At 39.9% G+C, this 7,730-nt stretch overlaps 1 protein-coding gene across 1 annotated transcript in view; it reads right to left on the bottom strand.

Annotated features, from left to right (window-relative positions):
• man1a1 (mannosidase, alpha, class 1A, member 1) overlaps positions 1-7,730 on the bottom strand; it is a 190,749-nt gene that overhangs the window by 34,590 nt on the left and 148,429 nt on the right. The gene's annotated exons all lie outside the window — the stretch shown is intronic.

Raw genomic sequence — 7,730 nt, 5'->3', positions numbered from 1 at the left:
ACCTTCTGCTCATTGGCTGTTGTTTGCCTGTTATTTTTGTGTGTGTTTTGCTTTTATTGTAGAAAGAGCTGCTGTAATAAGGGAATTTCCCCGTTGTGGGATGAATAAAGTATCATCTAATCTTATATATATTGGTCCGTTGAACCTGTATCAGGCACCCGACACACCCTAAGAATTGATGTAACTTAAACTGAAAATAAAGGTCCTGAAACTTACTAAAAAACAACAACTCATTAGCTCGCTAGCGCCCCGATACAGCATACTACACGATATATCGGCCGTCTTCAGTAGTTCATCCGTGATATCATGACTACTGTTGTATACGTCAGCTGATAAGAAACAATGCAAAAGATACATTTGTAGTAATTCAGAGACAGTGTCTTTATAAAGATGTGTGATATGTGTTAAAGACTAAATGATATTGTTCATGAATACTGGTTTATGCATTGTTATCTGATTTTTTAACTAAAATATGAATATACTGTATCTAAAATAATTACATTGAATTTATAGATTTCTGGATTTTAATCATTTCTTTCCACATGTCACGACTTCTCCTGCTGCCATGCTGACGACACTCAATCCTACTTTTACTACTTCTTCTACTGTTGCAGCTCTAAACGCCTTAAATATTAATACGCCGTCATTGGTCTTTACTAAGCACAGCTAGTTCATTTTCTTATCACATCTGGAAAAAAAACGGGCTCCGTGATGGAGTGCCACAGGGTCACCCGGTGTAACACCCTCTCTAAGCTGTGCTAATAGAGCCCTTCTCCATCCAGGCCCACTAATCAAACTCCAGGACCCCGAGTGCTGACGATTGATTGCTTCGGCCTCAGAGCCTGTAGCTGAACGAGGGATTCTGCCCCAAAATCACACTTCTTCTATGAGATAAAAAAAGAGCACGGGCAAAAGAGTTAGGTTTTTTTATGTAATTTAGATGACAATGTTTTTTTATCAGTTATCTGGCTAGAAAGCAGACGCTTTCTTTGAGTGGATGTGATAGTGGACAGCGAACTTAAAGAGATATACATACATATATACACACACACGTATATATACATACATACACACGTATATGTACACACATATATACATACACATATGTACAGTTTATACACATCCATATATACACACACATATATGAATATGTATATACACACACACACACACACACATACATATATGTATATATATATATATATATATATATACATATATACATACATACATACATACATACATACACACACGTATATGTACACACATATATACACACACATATGTACAGTTTATACACATACATACATACACACACATATATGAATATATATATATATATATATATATATAAAGCAGAAACACACACACATACATATGTCTGTGTGTGTGTGTAGCTCTTTAATTCTCTGTGAGGGTAATTTCTTAAAAAAACACCTGTTTGCACCATTTGCAAATTACATTTTTCAAAGCTTTTATTGTCAATTAGAGAAACACAATTTGGTGTGTGTGTGTGTGTGTGTGTGTGTTTTCTTGAGTGTGTGTGTGTATGTGTGCATGAGAAACAACGATCACCATGATGCTTATAGAGAGGAATGAACAGTTCATTTTAGGGGGGAGCACGGATCCAGATACCTCAACACAACACTCAACACACACAGACACACACACTCACACAATGCCTCATCCCATTAAGGCCAGTCAGTATGCGGTGCAGTGGCGGAGATTTGCAAGAGCTTTATCAGTGTGAATGCTAATAGAAGAGCTATGGGACATACTGGTCGAAGCAGATAACAACTGGGTAACTAGTGTGTGTGTGTGTGTGTGTGTGTTTGTGTGTTTGTGTGTGTATGTTTGTGTGAAAAGTAAGCGAGAAAGAAAGTGTCAGAGGAAACTAGTTTGTAAAGTACTGCTGTGGCTTCCATTACAAAAACAAAGCAACTTAATACATACTTTGGTCTTTATGGGGACTTGAACCAGCGACCCTCCGGTTTCCAACCCCAACCCCCCCCAGTATGGCTACAGACAGAGCATCGGGTAATGGGATTTATTCATTATGGCTCTGTTTCATACGATCTTTTGATTACTCTATACGCTAAGCTGGAGCCAATACATAAGATCAAAACTGTTGTTATTTACACATGTTAATGTTATGGGATAAAATATTCAACATGGCTGTGTACTTTTACTCCTTTTACTCCAAAAGCCATTTGAAGAACCAGGTGTCAGAAGGGAAAACCTATTTCAGCAGTCTGCACTTATTCAGTAGCGGGTTAAAGTTTTAATCTTGAGGAAAAAAAACTAAAATCATGTGACAACAAGTTAGAACAGGTCTAAATCAGAATAAGAAGGAGGTAAGGCAGTAAATTCATCTTGTTCTCTGAAATAAAAACCCAGCAACCGACCTTGTTTTTTGCCGCTTCTCTTCTCTTCTTATTTCTTTTTTTTTTTGTAGATAGCTACAGGGCAGAGTGATAAAAAACTGCACAGAGGGAATAAAAGAGAACAAGGCCACGGAGCGGAGTGGACCAGGAACTGAAGGAGATACTGGGTCACTGCAGGCAAGATGGATGGAAGGAAGGACGAGGAGCGGGATGTGAAATAGAAAGTTACCTAACAAATGAAGGAGAGGAAAGGAATTGAGAGTAAAAGAGAGAGAGAGAGAGAGAGAGAGAGACAGAGGGGGTTGGGGGGGTAAATAGGTTTGAAGGGAGAGCTGGTAATTGGGTCTCATTTGCAAGTGAGCCTAAGTTTTACAGGTTTACTTCGATCTGGGTCAAGGTTGTGTAGGCAACCGCTCCCCAAGTACACGGCTTCAAAACCCTGGTGTTTCTTCTCAAATACACACTGATGAGAACTGTTGACATGTTTCTATCGTATGTCTTTTCGGGACCCGCTCCCAGCACCTGACGTACCCGGTTCTCATCTCTAGACCAGCGCTACGTTGGTGCTGAGTTGGAACCCGTGTTCTTGGCCCAGAACCAGGTTTATTTGTGTGGAAAAGCAAAGAACCGGTTTGATATTTGGCACCGACTCCGAACCAGCACCAGAACCGCCTTGGTGGAAAAGACACACCGGTCTCTCCCTCCATCTGGGTCTAACCGGCACCAACTGAAGGAAACGTATTCAAACTGAGAGACTTTGATGTAAAGAGTTTCCCACATTTTATTTCTGAGCTGTGTTTGGATCTAATTAAAGGTACAGTGCGTAGTTTCTGCTCACAAGAGCCGCCGGACGACACAATCTCTTCAACATAGAAATACTGAGAAATACTGAGAGAGTTGTGTGGAGTCTTAATTAGCTTTGTAGTAAGCTTGAATGTAACGGACGTTCATTAATAAAACAAAAAGTTATGCATTGAAGCTTTAAGCTATAAACCGTTTTCATATTAATTCTTAACACAGCAATCCACATGTCTGCTTGTATTCTTTTAAGTCTAAATCCCCCTCTTTTCCTTTAAATTAGCCCTCTAATGATGATTGGAGGTTTGTGATGTGAAGCACTATGAGATGTGAGCGTGTAATGTCGGCACAGCAGGGAAGTTGTTCCCTTAACAACAGCAGAAGCCAATAAAAATAACTACTACGATATAAACAATGAAGCCTAATCAGTAAAAGGCATAACGAGGTCACAGCGGGTACATTAGGAACACCTACATGTCTGGGTGCTGTATACAGTCTATATACTGTATATTATTATTATTATTATTATACAGTGCAAGCCAAAGGTTTGGACACACCTTCTCATTCAATGCATTTGGTCTTCCTTTCCTTGGGGGGGGGGGGGTCCTCATGTGAGCCAGTTTCGTTGTGGTGCTTGATGGTTTTTGCGACTGCACTTGGGGACACGTTGAAAGTTTTTGCAATTTTCCAGACCGACTGCCCTTCATTTCTTAAAGTAACGATGGCCGCTCGTTTCTCTTCACTTAGCTGATTGGTTCTCGCCATAATATGAATTCTACCAGTCGTCCAATAGGCTGTCGGCTGTGTATCAACCAGACTTCTGCACAACACAACTGATGGTCCCAACTCCATTAATAAAGCAAGAAACTCCACTAATGAACCCTGACAAGGCCTATCTGGGGGGGGGGACCATTTCAGGGACTACCTCATGAAGCTCATGGAGAGAACACCAAGGGTTTGCAGTGCTATATATATCTATATATATCTATATATATATAGATATAGATACATACTGTATGATTTAGATCTGCTTCTCAGTTAAGGTTGTTTTTATTTAATTCTTCATTTTTCAAAGCAAGACAACAATCCAAAATATGTTTAAAACAAAAACTACCTTGAAGCCTTAACATAGAAAGATTTTTTACACGTGTTTTCACTCGAGCTGGACACTTAGTGTTTGCGCACATTTGTTTGTTTGTTTGGTCGGAAATTGACGCGTGGCATCTGTGTAAATGCGTGTCTTGGTAATAAGAATTGTCAATGAATTACTTGTTGTCCGAGAGTTTCAAACTTAAATTGGATATGACGATACATTTATTTAAAGTAAAAACAAAACTAATCAAACATAATAACTGGTCTTCTTTTAATCCTTATCCAACACTTAACCACGGTCAAAAAACTGTCACCTTGCTGTGCGCAACACAGCCGACCCAATTAGGCCACATTTAAATAAACTTTTACACCTCCAGCATCACACGCTGGTCAACCAATGAAACGGCTCCAACATTTAGCATTAGCTGATTCTGGACCACCTTGGACGTATATTGGACCCCCCAGTGTTACAGCTCTCTTTCAGTAGGCCTATGATTGTTCCAGTGCACCATAAATACATGTGCAAAGGTGCATGCGTAGCCAACGGGTCTAAACTGATGCTCCTACAAAGTAATTTCCAGGGATCGGTACGTGTAATTAGAAAAACATGCATTTCAACAGATGACTGGTTGGTATTATGTGTTCATGTCACATACGAGAAGAACACTTTCAGCTAGAAATACTTCAGCAGTTTAAGTTCCCTGCTCAGTGGAGCTACGGTGCTGGGCGTATGAGCTACTGTAGTGTGTGTGTGTGTGTGTGTGTGTGTGTGTGCGCCTCAAAGCTATCATAGCTCAGTCATGCAGGTAAAGTCATCATCACCAGCAATCTGCTCAGGCCTCTAGGGGAAGATGCATGTGTATACCCATGTGAACGCGCACAATGGCACACACACACACAATGGCACACACACACAATGGCACACACACACACAGCACACACAACACACACACACACACACACACACACACACACACACACACCACACACACACACACCCACACAAACACACACACACACACACACACACACACACACACACACACACACACACACACACAGTCTCTCCCTGAGGTGTTTTTCACTCAGGAGAGGAGGACAAGAGGGGTGCAGAGTCCATTCACCCATATAGAGACAGAACGGAAATGTATTTGTCACAGCACGTTAATCGTCATGACAACCTGCCTTTTAATTAACGTCTGACAAACAGAAGAGTGCCGTGTCTCTCTCTCTGGGGAGAGACGGATCGAAAGAAAGTTGATGGAGGGGAAAAAAGTGCTCTTCTCATCACTTGAGATTGACAAAGGCTGCGGAGGACGGAGGAGCGACGATGCTGATATTGTGTTGCATGTGTACTCGTTAAAAATATTTAAAGTTTGGGTTAGTTACTGCGACTACAACTACCCAGTTAAGGTCAAGAAATGATAAACATCTTGGTTAAAACACAGCAGTGACTGATGATGGGTGCTCGGGTGCAAATTCAGGTTCTAAACAGAAGATTTAAAGACATCTTGGTCATCTTAATGAGCATTTAATGTTATTTTTTTGACAATTCATAGACTAAGTGGAAGGATTAATGAAAAAAGTAATTATTGTGCAACTGATATGACTCACTTTACTTTCCTTTTTGGTTTCTCAGTATATCTGTTGATAAAAAGATGAATTAAGTCACTGCGATGTTATCTATCAATGTATCATGGACAATGGAAGTAGGTTTAGTTTTTTCATCTCAACAATTTTATTTAATTTTATTTACTTCTATGCACCAAATCGGTTCCAAACCGATGTTTTCATCATATATAGTAGTGTCACATTTTGGCACTTTAATGCCAAATTACAGTAGCTAACCAATCCAAGTCCGTCCACATGCAAGACACTCAGAAGAATACTACGCACGCACTGCAGCATGGATCAGATCCACAAGTCATAAATCATCAGAATCCTTTATTCATCCCCTCGGGGAAGTGTTTCAGTTGCAGTTGCTCAGAGTCCCATTCAAGGTAAAATAAGAGTAAGAAAAGAGCAAGTGTATAAAGTAAATACAGTAACATACAGTAGCTACAATAATCAATAAATAACGTTAAGTAGAAGTAAGTTAGATTAGGTTACAAGTTAAAAAGACTGGGTTAAAAAAGATTGTTTTAAACGAACTGATTGTACAAATTCTATTGTACAATCAGAGGGAATCTTATCCATCCGTATCAAAAATATTACGTAAGTATTTTACATTTTCAAAGCATTATTTCTTTTTTTATTTCACTACCACGACCTTACTACCACTAGTGTTGCACTACTTTTTGGAATCCATGGTCAATAACCCTCATTTGAAGAGATTATACCTAATATTTGAGCTAATAAAGCAGAAATTATGAATTATTTTGACTAATAGTTAAGATCAGAGGAACGTATGCTGAGTGGACGCTGATTTGAAACCATTTCAATTTACACCCGAAATTCAAAGAAAGTGATTAATTGTATTTGCAAAGTGCGTTGCATGGAATCCATCCTTTTTTTGAGGTAATTTTGTTAAAAGGAATGCCATATTTCTGATATAGACATTTTTAAAAGGGGTCAGATTTGACCCGAGGACAACAGGAGGGTTAACGTGCGTGTGTTTTGTTGGAATTTAAAATGTTTTATGTGCTTAAACATTGTGTGTGATTTGCATTATACATTTAAGCTAAAAGGCAAAAAAGTTATTTCAAAATAAAGGAAGACATGTTGGTCATGCATTAAGTTGTTTTGCAATACTCTGTTCTGTAACATGAGATATTCTGGTACATTCTCCTAAATGTGTCAGAAGCAGAATCGATGAGGGTCCGAGTCCTGAATCTGGTTCCAGTCCCTCTTTTACAGCCCAACTGATCTTTTGCTCTGCAAGTCCTAAACTGAGGGTCCTAAACTTTCAGTCCCATTCCAACTGAAAAGACAACGAATAAGCACACAAACACATCACTGCGACCTGGAGACCCCCCCCCCCCCCATTAGTGGATAAGACCAGGGGTCCAAGACCCAAAGAGCCAGACAAAGGAAGGGGAGAGCTGTGATGGCTCTGCCTCTAGGATATATCCTACGTAATAAAAAGGATTCACACATCAACATCTGAGATTCTGACTAATAATCAACTGGACCCTGAGACCGGAGCAGGATTTAGCTCCAACAGTTTCTGCACGCGTGTGTGTGTGTGTCTGTGTTGCAGTCCAACCCGGCGGCAGTGTGTCACAGTGCATTTACTGTAAATAAAGGCCAACCGTGGCCTGTAACCTTGTCAGAGTATTTAGAAACCTCCGGTTTGTCTTTGGAGTGGTAGTTGAGTTTTAGAGCCAGATTTTAGCATGTCGTCAACATCGAGCCTCGGACCACAAATCTCTTCAAGTATCAAACCATAAAAACAGACCTGCTGCTTCAAATACCGCCAGAGTAAAGGAGGGTGTGTGTGTGTGTGTGTGTGTGTGT

This window comes from Etheostoma spectabile, chromosome 18 (assembly GCF_008692095.1).
Source record: "Etheostoma spectabile isolate EspeVRDwgs_2016 chromosome 18, UIUC_Espe_1.0, whole genome shotgun sequence".
In the NCBI taxonomy this organism is placed as follows: domain Eukaryota; kingdom Metazoa; phylum Chordata; class Actinopteri; order Perciformes; family Percidae; genus Etheostoma; species Etheostoma spectabile.
Note: the sequence above shows the minus strand (reverse complement) of the source record. Positions and strands in the feature narration are given on the sequence as shown.